The following is an 18,188-nucleotide window of genomic DNA, read 5'->3' as shown; positions in this document are numbered from 1 at the left end:
CCTTTGTGCCCATTGGGCTGATAAACTGCTCTGCAGACAATATTCCTGTCAAGAAGAACCATGTCTATAACATGTTTAAATGTTTCAGGGAATACAAAATAAGTGATTAGAAATGTAAATGTTTAGGGAAATGTAAATGACTTTTGTACATTCAGGGCTGCTGCTTCTTCTTCATCGTCTTTGTCTCCTTCTTATTATTCTTATTCTTATTCTTATTCTTATTCTGCATCTTGGTATTTTGAGAGAAGGTTTCTGTGTAGCTTTGGTGGCGGTCCTAGCACTAGTTCTTGTAGACCCGGTTGGTCTTCTGCCTCGCGAGTGCTGGGATTAAAGGCATGTGCCACCAACAGCCAACCATACAGGGCTTCTTTTTCTGCCTTTCAGGTTTTTTGTTTGTTTTTTTGTTTGTTTTTTGGAATTTCATGTTGTCAAGGCTGGCCTTGAACTCACTATGGAATGAGGCTGGTTTTGATTTCCTTGCATCCAGTATTCATTTCCTTGCATTCAGTATTTTGAGTTCAGACATGTGGCAGCAGCCTACCTTGTGTGTATGTATGTGTGCATCTGTGGTCATGCGTGTATGAAAGTGAGGGAATCTTGTGGGTGTCTTCCTCTTCTCTCCCCAGCTTACATTTTGAGACAAGGACTCTCACTGACCCTGGAGCTCACAGACTGGCTAGACTGCTGGGGAGGAGCTTCAGGGATCTGCCTGTCCCAACTGTCCCCAGCTTTTACATGATGCAAGGAATCTGAACTCCAGTCTTCATGCTTACACAGCAGGCATTTTACTGACCGAGGCTTCTCCCTCGCCCCTCTTTCCAACCTTTGCAAAGTCTCAAGTTGCTTCTCAATAAGAAAGTGTTTTAAAACTGGACTGATAACTCGGCGGTGGTGGCACAAGGTCTTTGGAGGCAGGCAGAGGCAGGCAGATTTCAGTGAGTTCAAGGCCAGCCTGCTCTACAGAGTGAGTCCTAACTGCTTCCATCACTACTTAGATGCCATGTCTTGAAAAAGCAAAAATACACAGAGAGATAAAATAAAATAAAAAAGCTCCAAATTTAGACCATACAAGATAGCGACACATTGTCTCTTGAGTGGTAGGATTGCACGCATGTGCTACCACATCCGGCTTTATACAGAAACTTTGAGGGCTCAGTTGGGGTAGGCGCTTGCTACCAAGCCTGATGAATTCCGTCCTCTAGACCTCCATTGTGAGAGGTGAGAACAGACTCCCTTGGGTTGTCCTCTGGCTTCCACATATGCTCCATGCCACGAATATTCACTCATAAACAAATAAGCACATAATAAAATGATGATAAAAGGAAACAGGACCAAGCTGGGCATGGCGACACGTAGCTTTAATCCCAGCACTTAGACATGATCCTTATACTTTTAGACCTTGAACTTCTGATTCTTCTAAGTTGAAGGAGAAGGATCAGAACTCTCAGGCCAACCTTGGCTCAACAATTCCCAGTTGGAGGCTAGCCTGGGTTATATGAGACATGGTCGTAAGTAATAAACAAGTGGACCTAGAACCCGTGTGATGCCCGTATGCCTGAAATCTCACCAGCTGGGAGGCAGACAGAAGGATTATAAATTCAAAGCCAGCCTGAGTTACATACCAAGTTCCATGCCTGCCTGGACTGTATAGTAAGATCCTGGCTCCACAAAAAAACCCAACAAGGATTAGTTGAATATGGCAGCACACGCCTTTAATCCCCGCACTCAGAAGCAAGAGATCTTTGTGGGTTCAAGATTAGTCTATATATGGAGTTTCAGGACTACAAAGAGACCCTGTCAAAGCAATGACAAAAAAACAAAATCAATAATTGATTGAGGGAAGAAAAGGGAGAAGGAGGTAAAGACATCACGCACTAATTGAGTATACGTACACACACATGACCACACATGTTACATACATACATACACACAAACACACACAAGCTGGGGTGGTGGCACATGTCTATACTTGAGTTCTTCAAAGGTCCTGCAAATATGATGTCCCTATTGCAAAATAAATAGATACGTAAATAAAAGAAAGAATTAAAGTAAGGACAGTTAAATGCACCATGGGATCCACTACATTATGGAATAATATGGATCTGGAAAGATGAATAAAAATTTCTTAGCCAGCCTCGGTGGCACATGCCTGTAACTCCAACACCTGAGAGGCAGAGACAGGAAGATCAGAAGTTCAAGGCCATCCTCAGTTAAATATTGAATTTGAGGTCAATTTGGGTTTCAAGAAATCATCTCTCAAAAATGAATAAAACCTTGCAGTAAGAGCCTCAGTTTTTAAGTAGACACACCTGGCGAGACAGAACCTCAAAGAGTTGCCTTCACCTGATTGGCCAGCAGACATGACTACAGGGTGTGTTCTTAATTGTTAATTCATGCAGGGGAGCCTAGGCTCATTGTGGTGGATAATGTGATCCTGGGACAGGTGGTTCTGTTGTACAAGGAAGGTAAAGGCAGAGAGACAAAGCCAGTAAGCAGCCTTCATCCATGGTCTCTGCTTCAGTTCCTGCCTCCAGCTTTGAACCTCAGCTTTCCTCATTGATGGATGGTGAAGTGTAGTAGAAAACAAACCCCAGTCTATCCGAGTTGCTATCAGTCATGGCGTTTATCACAGCAGTGGAAACCTAACTAGGAAAGACCCAAAATGTGAGTAGACCTCTCAGCCATTTCAGTCCCTTGGGGGAGCCTCCCATTGACTATCACAATAAAGACCAGTATTTCCTGAGGGTCTAATTCTCTACAGTGGTGCAACCACCCTAGAAGATTCCAGCCAGGGCTTGTTAAGATTAACCCTTTCTGGTCCTGACTGAAGGCAGGTTTTGCTGTGAGGCCACTCTACCTTGAGACCAAATAAGGCTTGGTCCCAGCCATCCATCCCAGAAGGCTGTTCACGTCACCCCTGAGAGATAAGCAAGGTCAAAGCGCTGACAAGAGTCAAAGGTCACCTTCCAGAGCAGATCTAGAGCTGCAAGTGGCTCTAGCAGATGTGATAACTCAAATGGACTTATAACAGACATCGATAGAAAATTCCATCCAAACAGAAAAGAAAATACCTTCTTCTCAGCACCTCATGGAACCTTCTCAAAAATTGAGCACATACTAGGTAACAAAGCAAACCTCAACAGATACAAAAAATTTTAAACACCCCATGCATCTTATCAGATCTCCATGGCTTAAAATTAGACTTCAACAGCAATGCTAATTCCAGAGCCCACAAACACACGGAAATTAAACAATGCTCACCAGCCACAGGTCTCCTTGCCTTCCAGCTTGCTGGATGAAAGCAGGCTATGTAGATTCAGGTAGGGGTTCGGGGAGATGCGGTAGTCCTTTGGGGTCTTAACCAACAGTGACACCCCAGGGGTGGTTGGCAGGGGCACATTGTCCTTCAGGAGGCTTCTAACAAAGACTGGGGCCTCAGAGCCCCACAGCGGCTGGGTGTGGAGTGAGCTGGGATGTTGGGGGATGCAGACTCATGAGCTCCCGGTCACCCCAGAAGGGCAGAGCAGTGGTGGTAGTAAGGGATTGTGGCTTCCCTCAGCAGGTTGCAGTTCCAGAGCCAGCATCACCACCTGAAGACACCTCGCTAAGGAGGGAATTGGCAGGTTGGGCACCTGCCTGGAGGGTACCCAGAGGGGAGTCTCCCAGGATCTCAGGTTTCTCCTGGCTCTGGGTATGCAAGGCTAACTGGAGCAGTGCAGTGGACAGGGAAGGTCCGCTGAGCCGTAGAATGAGGGGGCACAACCAAAAGGCCCTGCTGGCCACTGGCACTTCATGCAGCAGAGGACTGAGCAGCAGCTGGAGGGAGGCAGATGGGCCCAGAATGTCCAACAGCAGCAGAATGTTTGGCTCAGGCGGGAGTCCCTTGCCTCGATTGGGAGCCGTGGCCTGGGCAGCAATGAGTGCTGTCAGCTTACTGTGGCCAGGAGGACCTGGAGCACAGAAGGACACACGTAGGTGACTGCCACCCATGGCCAGGCCACCTGCCCTCTGTTCTGCAGCCTCTGCCATCTCTGCTGTCTCATACTCCAGTACTGAAAAGCCCCTCAGCTGCCCACCCTGGTCACATGGCAGGTGAAAGAAGGTGGGCACATCGACCGCGGACAGTGCCTGGTGCAGGGCATCCACATCATTGAAGCCAGGTGGCAGGTGGTCCACACAGAGGCACCGGGAGTGCAACGAGGCAGGGGACAGCTGCCCAGCATCTGTGCGATGCACATACAGTGTTTGGGGGCTCCAGTGGTTTGCCCGGTAAATCAGCCTTGCCCTGGCAGCCGAGTCTTTCTTCATGTACTCTGCAAAGCCATAGCCCAGAGAGCGGCCTGTGGGCTCTCTGTAAAATACGAAGCAGCGCTCCAGGCTGCCAAAGGGTCACACCAGCTTCTCACACTGTGCCTGGGTCACGCTGGAGGCAGCTTGGGCACACACAACAGAGCATGTGTAGGCTGCAGCTGAACTGACAGCTCCTGCTCTCGAAGCCGGCTCTGGTGGAAGGCCGCGATGGCAGCTTCACCCTGCTCCCCTTCCAGCAGGGTCACGAAAGTTGTCCCTTTGTATTTGTCCACCAACTGTCCTTGAATTCATAGTCGCTCAGACGATCGCGATCGCCTACTTCCTGGTTGATCAAGTCCCCCGGAAGACCCCTATTAGTATCATGGCGGCAGTTAAGGAACTGGCACTCAGTAAGGTCCAGGCGCTTCCGGATCTCTTCCGGTTCCAAGGACAGCAGCTCCTGTGCAGGTGCTCATCGATAGGCGGTCCACAAAGTTTCCCCTTTGGCCTCCGCCGCCAAGTTGACCAGCGGCCAGTGAGTCAAGAACTTTAAATCTTTGAAGAAAGAATTTGAAGAAGACACTAGAAGATGGAAAGATGTCCCATGCTCTCGGGTAGGCAAAATTAACGTAGTAAAAATGGCAATCTTACCAAAACCAATCTACAGATTCAAAGCCATGTCTATCAAAATCCCAGCAAAATTCTTCACAGACCTCAAAAGAACAATACTCAACCTCATATGGAAAAGCAAAAAGTCCACGATAACCAAAAGAATCGTGTACAATAAAGGAATTTCTGAAGGCCACACAATCCCTGACTCAAACTCTACTACAGAGCTACAATACTGAAACCGCCTGGTATTGCCATAAGAACACACAGGAGGACCAATGGAACTGAATCAAAGAATGGATATCAATCCACACACCTGCAAACACCTGATTTTTGACAAAGAAGTAAAACATAAAATGGAAAAAAGAAAGCATATTCAACAAGTGGTGCTGGCATAACTGAATATCAATATGTAGAGGAATGAAAATAGATCCATATCTATTGCCATGCACAAAGCTCAAATCCAGAAGGATCAAAGACCACAACATGACACTAACCACACTGAACCTCATGGAAGAAAAAGTGGGAAATACACTTGCACAGACTGACACAGGAGACCACTTCCTAAATATTACCCCAGTAGCACAAACACTGAGAGCAACAGTAATAAATGGGACGTCCTGAAACTGACAAGCTTCTGTAAAGCAGAGAACATGCATGCTCAACAAGACAAAATGGCAAGCTACAGATTTGGAAACGATCTTCACCAACCCAACCACCCCCCATCAGACAAAGGGCTGTTCCACAAAATATACAGAGAACTCAAGAAATTGGTCATCAAAGGAACAAATATTCCAGTAAAAAATGTGGTATGGAACTAAACAGAGAACTCTCAAAGGATGAATCTAAAATGGCTGAAAGACACTTAAGGAAATGTTCACCATCCTTAGCCTTCAGAGAAATGCAAATGAAAATAACTCTGATATAACATCTTATACCTGTCAGAATGGCCAAGATCAAAACACCGATGACAGCATATTCTGGAGAGGATATATGGTGGGGTAAATGCTACACTCCTGCATTGCTGGTGGGAGTGCAAGCTGATACAGCCACTTTGAGCATCAGTATGGTGATTTTTCCAAAAATTAGAAAACAACGTTCCTCAAGACCCAGCAATACCACATTTGTATATATATATATATATATATATACATATATATATACACAAATATTTATATTTTGGATATATATATATCCAAAAGATGAGCAATCATACCACAAGGGCATGTGCTCAACTATGTTCATAACAGTATTGTTTGTCATAGTCAGCACCTGGAAACAACCTAAATGCCCCTCGACTGAAAAATGGATAAGGAAAATGTGGTACATTTACACAATGGAGTAATACAGCGCAGAAAAAAATAATGACATCTTGAAATTTGCAGACAAATGGATGGATGTAGAAAGCATCATTTTGAAGGAGGTAACCCAGACCCAGAAAGACAAATACCATGCACTCCCTCATGAGTGGACATAAAGCAAAGAAAACCCAGCCAATCATGCACAAACCAGAGAACCTGGACAACAAAGAGGACCTTAAGAGTGACATACATGGATCTAATGGACATGTCAAGTAGGAAAAGACAACTCCTGAGTAAATTGTGAGCATGGGGGTCATAGGAGAGGGTGGAGGGGAAGGGGAGGCTGGGAGGGGAAGGGAGAAAATTATATCTCACTAAAAACGATAAATGATTGAAAAATGTAGAGCTTGGAGTGGATAGCTGATCTTGTGGTTTCGTCTTGGGTTCGACTGGCAGGACAAACAGGCAGTGGAGACATTTGGAGAAGGTGGGGTGTGGCTGTGAGGGACTGGAGGTCAGACGGTGACAACAATGAGAGCCCTACCAGTAGGAGAAGGCTCAATGCAGGTGTCCATAGCTGTTATTTCTGAGGCATGAGATCATAAAGGCCTGGAATTGGAACAACACTAACTGTACCAGGGTTTAGAATCCACAAAGACAGAGACACAAAACAGAATTAAAATCATCAAAGGGGCCATGAGAGCTAAAGGAGTCTAAGAACACTCAAAAAGGTACTTGGGAGTTGCCCTAGCTCTGAGGTCTGCTCTAAATTTTTCATTTGCATTCTCAAGTATTTTGGTGGTTATTTGGTTTATTTTGGGAGGATTTCCCCCTCTACTTTCCCTAAAATATTGGCCCAGAAGATCAGGTGTCATTGAAGAAACCACATGTGCCAACCCCCTTCAGGAGGTGCGGATTCCGGGACCACTGATGGATTTTTTTCCTCTGATCACTTTGAACATATCAACCCACTGCCTGCTGAGGTCCTAGTTTTCTGTCTGGTGGGAAATTGGATGAAGAATTTATGGAGAAAATGTGACAAAGTCTATTCCTCTCAGCCCCGAAGAAGTTAGTCACTTGCCCTGGAGTGTCCTGGGAAACAGAGCATTGCCACAGCATCCCAGAGTCAGTCAGAGGCTACCATGTTATTCTGATCAATGTGAGTCTACTAAAAAAGGAATTGATTGCTTTGAGGATATATGTGATGGGTTCCATGAACCAAAAGTCATGTCAGTATGTTAGGGTCTGTGAGAAGTGGACCATGCTCCCCATCCACTAATAGATGGGTGTCAGTGTGTGCCAGTTGGATTTTGTCAACTTGACACACGCTGGAGTAATCTGAGGAAGAAGGAACTTAACTATCTAATAGGTAAGTCTATGGGGAATTTCAATCAGTGACTGATGTCCCTAGGCCGGAGATCATGGGTGTATATATAAAATAAGCTGGCTTAGAGAGTCAAGGACAGCAAGTCAGTAAGTGGCTTTACTCCATGGTACCTGCTTTGGTTCATGCCTCGAGGTTCTGGTCTTGACTTCCGGCCCTGACTTCCACTCATGGTAGCTTCTGATAGGAAAGTGAAAGGGAAGTAAAGCTTCCTTCCTCCAGTTGTTTTAGGTCATGATGTTTCTTCACAGGAAGAGAAAGCAAGTATACAGTGTCCATACCCGGTGAAGGACAACCTCCAGTGCCTGTTATAATTCACATGATTCTACCTACTGTGATTATTAAAGTGGAAAGGGTTTCTATTAGGGATTGGATGTGTAATACCCAAGGAAGGATCCTGTGTTTGAACTCTGATCCCTAGCATGTGGACATGTTTCAAAGTTGGGGAAAACCTAGTAAATAAACCCAGAAGGAAAAGGTAGGTCATGGGGTGTTGAAGAATATTATTTTAAGGTGTGTGACTTCTGTTTAGGTTGCACTTGTTGAACTCTGTGAAGCTGTGATGCTTTGCCTGTCTAAAACACCTGGTAGGCTAATGAAGATTTTAATGGCCAAACGTAAGGCAGGAGAAAGGATAGGTTTGTCAGTCACACAGAGAGTATAAATGGAAGGAGAAATCGTAGAGGAAGGAACAGAGAAAGAGCAAGAGAACAAGGAGAGGAGGATGCTAGGGGAAGCTATCCAGTTACCCAGCCACTGAGTAATAATCAAAGTAAGATACACAGAGTTTTGTTTTTTTTTTATTAAAAAAAAAGCCTAAAAAGCCCAGAGCCAGAGTCAAAGGTGGACAGAATAATTCAAAGATAAGAAAAACTGGAAAGGAACAAGCCAAGCTAAGGCTAGGCATTGTAAGTAAGAAGAAGCTACTGTGTATAATTTAATTGGGAGCTGGGTGTCAGGTCCCCAAAAGAACAAAAGAATGAAAAGAACAGACACGATCAACAAAAAAGGGAGATACAGTGAAGGCTAACTGGGTGTAACCAGCCTCCCCAGGCCCCTACCTGCCAACTGACCAGGGTAGCCTTCCTGTACTTAGGGACAGAATGTGAAGAAAACCAGTGATCTAAGCCAAGCCATCATTGGTCCATTTCTTGCTCTGACCTCACAATGACAGAACCCTGTTTCTTAACTGCTCTGGCTGAGGCTGCCTCCTCTCCTTACAGTTGAGAGGCTGATCTTCAGTTGAAATAGTGATTTAGATAGAAGTGAGCTGGTCCACTTGGTGGATATTCATTAGCTGTTGAATCTGAACACAGTGAGTTTCCTTCTAAGGTCACAGATTTGGGGTTTAGAGGTTTGTGTTTCCAGGATTGAAAATAACCCTTTCTTCCTTTCTTTCTTCCTCGGTCTGGGGTATAATTTGGGGCAATTTTTATTATCTGCATCAATTAGATGTTTACTCTATTTTAATCTTTAGTTTTAATATTTTCTCTGGGTTCATTCCTTCGTTCACCATTTTAAAACATTTGTTTACATTGACTCTCCAACATGAGTATTCTGACAGTGACATTGACCTTCACGCACATGGAAAGCTTTGACCACATTCCCCTGATTTCACTGCCTCCTTCCCACCCTTTCCAAGTCCCTTGGGGTTCTCACTTACTAACTCAGTCAGGTACTTTTCTAGTCCAGGCCCAGTCATGTGGACTCCTGTCCAGAGGACTGACAGGCACACTGGATGGTGTCCTAAGGAAGGGCAGAGATGGATTTCTGCCTGTGCTCTAGCAGAAAGCCTCCTTCAAAGTGGTTATCTTAGGATCTTCCTGGCAGTTCAAAGTCAGGGCTGGAGAGGGCCAGAAGTAAGAGTTAGATCCCATTTTGGGATGCTAATGATGGAACAGGCAGCTGAAAAGGATTCAAGAACAGAAAACGTGAAAGTCTAAAAAGAACCTGTTCTTTGAGGAAGAGAGGAAGTTTCCTTGGTGGGACATAGCACACCAGGTCCCTCCACTATCTTCTGTCCTTCTGTGTGCCTGAAACTGGCCTTTTGTGGGACGTTTTCATTTTCTATCAGGGGGCAGGGCGATTGCTCGTGTGTTATCAGGCACGGGGTGGGGGCAATAATCATTTGGAAGCAAAGGATCAGTTCTGTTGGCCAGAGACCTCAAGGAACACATTCTTGAACAAAACTACCTAGTGCTGGGATGTTCTGCCCAGCACTCTAGAGACCCACCCCAAATACCTGTCCTTTTGGAAAAACAGGGGGACATTTTGTGGACAAGGACTGCCTTTATTTGATTATCACAAGCCTGGGCTAGAGGAAAACTCTTTCATCTCATCCTTTCTTTATTTTTCCAGACAGGGAGCCTCTCAGTGTGGCTCTGGCTGTTATGGAACTTGGTTTGTAGACCAGGCTGGCCTGGACCTCACAGAGAGCTGCTAGCCAGTAACTAAGTGTGTAATGTGTGCATATACGATGCCTTAGGGGAGTGAACTTTGTATTGACAGAGAAGGAAAGTCCTGCTTGAACTCTCATAAACTTCCATCCAGTTTCTTTGGCTTCTGCCCCATAGCTGGTTCTGGGTGGGTCCTGTGAGGTCCATTTAAAGGGTAAATCTGTTGATTACTTAGGCAAGGTGAAGACAGCATAGCTTCAAGAACACAAAAAGGCTGAGTGCCACCCTCCCACCTCAGGCGTTGATGTCACACTCATGACACACTTGTGTCCATTGTGATGAGGAGCAGCGGGCCGCTTCCTGCCACCCGGCTAGCTTTGCCTGAAATAATTACACAGAAACTGTATTCTTTTAAACACTGCCTGGCCCATTAGTTCCAGCCTCTTATTGGCTAGCTCTTACATACTGATCTAACCCATTTCTAATAATCTGTGTAACACCACAAGGTGGCTTACAAGGAAAGATCTTAACCTGCATCTGTCTGGAGTGGGAGAATCATGGCGACTACTTGACTCAGCTTCTTCCTCCCAGCATTCTGTTCTGTTTACTCTGCCTACCTAATTTTCTGTCCTTTGAAAGGGCCAAGGTTAAATTTCATTTAACCAATGAAATTAACACAAAACAGAAGACTCTCCCCCATCATTTTCCCTTTTTCTGCTTAAACAAAAAAGAAAGGCTTTCACTTTAACATAGTAAGATTACATATAACAAAACAGTTATCAAGCAAGAATTACAGGTACAATATCTATTTTGTCCTTTATCATAACTAAGGAAAACTATAACTATCTATCTATTCTTCAACTCCATCAAAGACTCCAGAAGGATATAATATTACCTAAGTAAATGAGAAGTAAGCAACTTACAAAACTCTAGAAATCACAGAGACATCTCGCTGCCTGGACAGTCACCCAAAGTTCCTCTGTACCGTTGGGGCATCCATCTTCAGCCTACAGGCCCATGGTATCCAGAGCCATTTCCATGAAGCAGGAAATTTCAAAGGCAGTTCAGTCACTATCTGTTCTGTCCTGCAGAATGTCTCACAGACTCTTTCATGAATCAGGAACCCCAAAAGATCATCTCACCTTTAGGCAAGTTCAGCAGTCCTCTTTCTGCGGGTTCTTTGTGTCCAGTCCAGTTTATGCAACAGTCCAGGCAAGAGCAGTTTCTTGCCAAAATGGCTATCAAACTCCATAAGGAGCCTCTTCGATGCCCATCTTCCTCTTGAAGTAGATTGGTGCTGCCAGAAGCAGACGTGTCTCATTGTCATAAATTATTAAAACATCAAATGCCATATTCTGCAGTCTTTGAAAGATATGAAGAATGTCTATCTAATTGAAATGTATCTATATATATCTAGAAAATCTAATGAACATGACTACAAATTTGACTATTATAGATGATTATCCATTAACAACCTATATACATTACATTTTTAAATGAACTACACAATCACAATACCTTAATCAAGATTAGAAATACATATACATATAACAAAATTGACCTTAAAATCCACAAAACTGCAAATTATTCATATCTCTATCAGTCCATGTCCTGTGTCTCACAGCCAAGGTTACTTTTGAAGCACTGGGACCCTCAATATGTACAAGACAAAAGCAGTCCTTGCCCTTCTGTTTGCTTTTGCTTTTTGGTTTGGTGAGAGAGGGTGTCCTGTAGTACAGGCTGGCCTCAAGACCACTGTGTAGCCAACGATGACCTGAACTGCTGGTCCTCCTGCCTCAACTTTCCTAGCTTTAATAATTGCCATGTGCCGGGCCACAGTGGTGCATGCCTTTAATCCCAGCAATCGGTAGGCAGAGGCAGCTGAACCTCTGTGACTTTGAGGCCAGTCTGGTCTACAGAGTGACTTCCAGGACAGCCGTGATTGTTAAATAGAGAAACCCATCCTGACAAACCAATAAAAAAAGCCAAGTGCTCACCTTTATAAGACTTTTCTTGTTTTTCTGTCAATTTAATGGCCTAACCCGAATCTACCTGTATTTTAATTACTATCTTCTCCCCAGGGCCTGACAGTCAACACCTCACCATATAGGCTGAGGCCTAGCGGGATTTCTGGTCCCGCTGGTACCAGCTTGGCCACAGTCACCAAATGTAAGTTTTAACTAAGCCCCTTTTCTTCTATTTACCAATAAAGACTTGGGAGTCAGAGCCGGGCAGTGTTGGCGCACGCCTTTAATCCCAGCACTCAGGAGGCAGAGGCAGGCGAATCTCTGTGAGTTCGAGGCCAGCCTGGTCTACAAGAGCTAGTTCCAGGACAGGAATCAAAAGCTACGGAGAAACCCTGTCTCGAAAAAATCCAAAAAAAAAAAAAAAAACACAAAAAAACTTTGGACTCAGATGTTGGGGTGATAACCTGCTAGCTCAGAGAGTCCAAGAAGCAACGAATCTACTTTCCTATTTGGACAGAGACCCAGCAAGAAAAGCATCTCTTCACTCATCCCAAACTAAAAAGACCCCGAATAGCTAAGTGCCTCCCTACAACTTCCTGTGCATCCCTCTCTTCCTATATTGCTGGCTGGTTTGTTCTTCCTTGGCTAATTCTTGTCAACTAGTTGCTCACTCCACTCCCTGAGTTTCTTTGTTTTTCTTTTCTTTCTTTATTTCAGCTTGTTGAGACAGATGGATAGGTACGCCTTGCAGAGTGAGGTTGGATATTTATTTAGTGGGTATGGAGAGAAGGGGAAAGAGGAGAGGAGCAGAGAGGAAGAGGAAGACAGAAACAGAAGAGGGAAGAGGAGTAGTGGGGAGAATGGAGCAAGGCAGAAGCTGCGTCTTCGGGAGTTGAGATGGGAAAAGCCATATTCTCCTGATCGCACTGCCTCCTGCCCACCCCTCCCAAGTCCCTTCGTGTTCTCATTTTTTCACTCAGCCGTCCTGTACATGGTGACAGAAGGGGAAAAACAACCCGTGAGCCGTGAAAAGCCACCATTTGTCCTTTTCTGTTCTGACCTCACAATGACAGGTGCCAGTGCCATCACAGCTCTGGCTGAGGTTGCCTCCTCTCCTTACAGTGCAAGCGGGCTCGTGAGGTGGAAAGTGGTTGGAGCTCTGTGCTGGTGAAAGAGACTATTTGGACTTTCAAGATCTGCTGGACTCCAACATAGTAAGTTTCCCTCCAGCTTTGTTGCCTTTGATTGTTGTTGTTGTTGTTGTTGTCTGTGTATTTATTCATTTTCTGGCTTGATTTATTAGCTTACTTTTTCATGTTTTTTTTTTTACTCTGTTTATTTTGTAAGTGTATAGGAGGAGAATTCAAGACAGAAAGTCTCTGTGTAGCTATGGCCTTCCTGGAACTCAGTCTGTAGATATGGCTGGCCTCAAACTAAAAGATTACCTGCTTTGCCTTCTGAGTGTTGGGATTAATGGCATGTGCCACCACAGCCCGGTAGTTTTTATATTTAAGTTGTGCATCTTGGGGTATAACTTTTATTATTTTTATTTTATGTGTATGAGTATATTGTTTTCTTTCTTTGTGTGTACCAAGAGCCTCGCACCTGTGGAGGTCACAAGAAGAAGACAGATTAGCTAGAACTCAAATAACAATTGATTGTGAGCACCATGTGTGTTGGGCCTGGAACCAGGGTTCTCTGAAAGAGCAGGAGGTGCTGTTAAACACTAACTCATCTCTCCAGAACCTCTCTCTTTAGTTTTGCTTCTTCATTTACTTTTGTTATGTGTTCTTTGGTCTGTTTCTCTTTTCTCATTTCAAGCCTTTCCTTGTTATGGCGTACCATATCATAGGAACAATTTAGTCCTGGCAATCGCAGGAACATCTCTAATGCATTCTGAGCACTTGATCATGTGATTAACCCACGCAGCTATGCTTTCTTCTCACACGACCTCCTCCACATTCCTAGGAGCCTCCTCTTATGTTGAGGACCTCCTCCTGCTCCCATGTTCCACATATGAGAGAAGAAAAGTGACACATTTGAAGGACTGGCTTTTCCCATGTAGAGCGATCTTCTCCAGTGACAACCATGTTCTTGAGAGCCCCACAGATTCATCCTTCTCTATGGCCGTCCTTATGTATGACTGTGGCACTCTTGCCCTTAATTCTGTTTCAATGTTGTGTTGTCAGGCTAAATGCGTAGAGATATCCTTGCAAGGATCCTTGGGAGCATATTGTAACCATGAAGTATGGCCTGACTTACGTGAATTTGGTGAAAAGTATTAAGTGGTATTATTAAGGACTTTACATCTATGTTCATCATGGAAATAGCCTCTATTATTCTTCATTGTGTTTTCCTGGTTTGGACATGAATGAGTTTGACCTTTCTATTTTGTGGAGTATTGAGGAACACTGACATTTGTTTTCAAGAGATTGGAAGGATTCATCAGTAGGTTTGCCTGCTCCTGGGCTTTCCTATGCAGATTCTTTCCTCATAAATATTTCAATCTTGTTCTTTATCATATCTTCTTACTTGAATTTATATCAAGAAGTTTCTCAATTCCATCCACATTTTCCAGTCCATGAGAAGGACTCTCAGGGTTTTCAAAAACAGATTTCTTTGGGAGATGGGTTAGCCTGGAGAGACAGCCCAGCAGTTAGGAGCATGGACTCTTCTTGCAGAAGACCAGGTCTGCAATCCCATGACAACATAACTTCCTGAAGTGCCGCACCTAGGGGATCTATTGCCGTCTTATGTCTTTCCAGGTCATAAAAATAAAATTAATCAAAAAGACTTATATCACTATTATATATAGTACACGTGAGTATACATTTAGGCGACCTCAAGTGTGTGTTTGTGTGTATACATATGTGTGTGTGTGCGTGGGCGTGTGTGTGTCTGTGTTTGCCCTTGTGATCATCCACGCATGTGTTTGGATGCCCTCAGAGGTCAGAGGTATAGGATCTCCTAGAACTGGAGGCAGTGATCCACCTGACCTGGGTCCTGAGAACCAAACACAGGTCCTCTGCCGAAATAATAAACCTTCTGACCTCCTGAGCCATCTCCCCACCAAGACACTCTGGGTTTTCGGGGTTTCTGTTGTCTCATCAACTTCTCATGCATATGATTTTATTAGTATCTTGTCTCTCAATGAGTGTTCAGCTCAAGTAAGAGGATGATTCTCCTGTCCAATCAGTGGCTCGTAGCTTCTGCGACCCTTTGTTTTATTCTCTCCATTTCTGGGTGAATCCGGCCAACCTGACCTGTGTTATGTTCTGCTGTCCACTGCTTTGGAAGGTACTTCCTTCCCTTCCTGAGCACTACGTAGCTGGTTAGGTTGCCTGAAATATCGGTGACTCTTTTTCTCTTTGGAATGTAGGAATTGATAGTGATAAACATTCTCATTGGTGTGATTTAAACTGTTTGTTTAAAGTTCCCGTTGTGTTTCAGCGAGAACCTGGCCATGGAGGAGGTCAGAGAGACCCTCTACTGTGACAAGGAGACATTTAGCAGTATCTATCAAATGCTGACAACTCTGGGACGAGGAACCTTTGCCACAGTCAAACTGGCCTTTCACATGCCCACTGTCAGCTACGTGGCTGTGAAGATTCTGGCAAATGTGAATGGCGACTGCGCCCGGAACAACAATGAGGTTGATATAATGAGATCCCTCGTTCATCCGCATATAATCAGGTTCCTTCAGGAGGTGCAGACACGGGACATGACGTATCTCATAATGGATTACGCCTCCAAAGGGGACCTGTTGCGTCAGATTCGCAAACCGGGAGGCTTACAGGAGTGCGAGGCTCGAAGGCTGTTTGGACAGGTAGTACAGGCAGTGAAGTACTGCCACGACAACTGTATCGTCCACAGGGACATTAAGGCAAATAACATCTTGATCGACGCCTCTGGAAATGCCAAGCTCTGTGATTTTGGCCTGGCAGTCAGAGTTGTCCCTGGGACAAAACTAAAGACTTTCTGCGGCACTCTGGCCTACTGTGCCCCGGAACTCTTTGGAGTGGAGCCATACGATGGCTATGCCAGCGATGTTTGGAACTTAGGCGTGCTCCTCTACTACATGGTGGCCAGGCACCTTCCGTTCCAAGCGAGCTCTCCTATGGGGTTAAAGCAGCAAATTTTGGCTGCAAACTTCAGCGTTCCTCATCATGTCCCACTTGATATTTTCAATGTAATCGTGGAAATCTTCATGATCAGCCCCAACAGGAGGCCCACCATCAGTCAAATCCTGACGCGCCCCATGATCAGGGACAGCCAGGCACGGGCATCCATCCAGAGTCTCCCAGGCACCCTGAGCCCTAGCATTGTCGGCACCATGGCAGGTGAAGAAATACTTGAGTGTCCAGAAGACCAAAAATTTAATCAGGCGACGGCCACACACCTGAGACTGCAACACCAGGCACCCGGGGGAGACAGCTGCCATCACCGGGTGAAACCCACAAAACCCAAGGAGCCAGGCCTTGTCCTCAACCTGGCCGATCTTCACACCTTTTCTGGGACTCTCAGGAGAGCTGCTGAGCCTACTTCCCCAACCTTCATCGTGCCATCTGAGCCCCAGGAGAAAGAAGATGGGAATTCCAGGCAGGGTGGCAGAAGGCATAGCGTGCCTGCCACCCTGTGCTGCCAGCCAAGGAGGATCCACCTTGCCCACCTATCCCACCTGCGCTGTCCTGTGGCTGATTCCCTCATGAGCAGCAGCCTGGACAGCAGCAAGAGTTTCTCTCCATCGATGATCAGGTTGTGTGGCAGCCTGACGGCGAGTGCCCAGCCATTTTGCTCTCTGTACCACCCTCATGGGGCAGACAACAATGAGGCAGCAAATGATGCAAAGAAAGGCTGGAGCTCACTGGGGATGGCTCTGCATGTAACCCCCAAAGGCTCCTCCCTTGGAGACACACTGCAGGAAGAAGTGACCACCAGACAGGAAGAGGCCATCAGCCATGGTCAGCGCCAGGATGCCGGGCCAGCTTCCTCCCAAAACCAGAGGCATCAACGCTGGAAGAGGGTCAAGAAAACCATTGTCAATGGCTTCCGACACCTATGTTGCTGCCTGCCTCCTGCAGAGAGTAACCATGCCTCCCATGAGAACCAGGCTCCACAGTCAGGGGATCCTAGAGGCACCCACAGACCCAGGTGAGCACCTTTCTCACTTCATCTGATTTGTACTTTTCCTCCTGTCCTTTGTGATAAATGATGCCTGTGTCCACTCGTGGCACACTGTGAGCATAACAATCTGTCACTTCAGAAAGACCAGGTGTCCCCTGCAGTGTGACCTCAGGCTTGTTGAGCAACAGGGGGACAGCAGAGATGCTGAGTGAAGCAGGGAGAGGTGGGGCAAGGCCAAAGGAGGCAAAGATTCCTTGGAGGACCAGTCAGGTACTTGGGTACTGCAGGGCAGTGCACTAAGTCTTGTGTGTTTTGAAGTCACTAAGAGTCTCCTTCCTGTGCCTTTCTCTTTGAAGCCCCGAAGAGGTCAAGCCCCAGCTCAGTGGCTTCTGAGCCACGAGTTGGGGATCGGTCTGGATGAGATTCAGACAGCCCCTCTGGGGACCCATGCCAGATGCCCAGGACACTGTCTGGCCACAGGCACCTCCCGCAGAGGAAGAGCTGTCTACTCCAGAGTACATCTATCTCTCCAGGTAAAATCCCAGGCAGGAAGGGTAGGCTTCCCACAGGGTCTAGCTCAGTGTGGAGGACTGAAGTGCAAAGGTGCCCTAGGCTGTCTTGTGGAACAATAGCGCCTTGCCCTCTCCCCATGCCTGCGGAAACATCAGAAGAGGTGCTCTGGGTAGTGACTGTCCTTTGCCCCTTTTCTCTGCAGAGAACATGGTCTTCTCCATAGGGTGAGCCTTCCCTCCCCCAAGGAGAGTATTCCTAGTCAGCCTGCCCTAAGTTGGGTTGCCAGGTTGAGAATGTGTCCTGCAAGCAGCCCTGTAGAGGGCTCCTCTAGAGGGCAGGCTCCTGCAAGAACCTTTAGCAGGAATCCCCACAAGTCATCCCAGCAGGTTCCATTGCTTGAGTCCTCAGACCCAAAGCTTGGGAAAATCTGAGCTGGGGAGTGAGTGACCCCAGGGCAGCAGAGTCCCCCCTCTCCACCAATTCTGCCTTCCAGCTACTCACCTCCTGCCTCTGCCTGCTTGCTCCTTCAAGGCCACCATTCTCATCAGTGACAACTAGCTCCTGCACTTACCACCATGTGCCACACCCTGAGGGACTGGTAGGT

At 46.0% G+C, this 18,188-nt stretch overlaps 2 pseudogenes; one reads left to right on the top strand and one right to left on the bottom strand.

Annotated features, from left to right (window-relative positions):
• Positions 1–3,257: 3,257 nt before the first annotated feature.
• On the bottom strand, positions 3,258–6,775 carry LOC121444206 (annotated as a pseudogene).
• A 7,413-nt stretch (positions 6,776–14,188) lies between these two features.
• On the top strand, positions 14,189–17,102 carry LOC121444205 (annotated as a pseudogene).
• Positions 17,103–18,188: the final 1,086 nt, after the last annotated feature.

This window comes from Microtus oregoni, unplaced genomic scaffold (assembly GCF_018167655.1).
Source record: "Microtus oregoni isolate MIOR12 unplaced genomic scaffold, Mior012 000118F_ref0000498, whole genome shotgun sequence".
In the NCBI taxonomy this organism is placed as follows: Eukaryota; Metazoa; Chordata; class Mammalia; order Rodentia; family Cricetidae; genus Microtus; species Microtus oregoni.
Note: the sequence above shows the minus strand (reverse complement) of the source record. Positions and strands in the feature narration are given on the sequence as shown.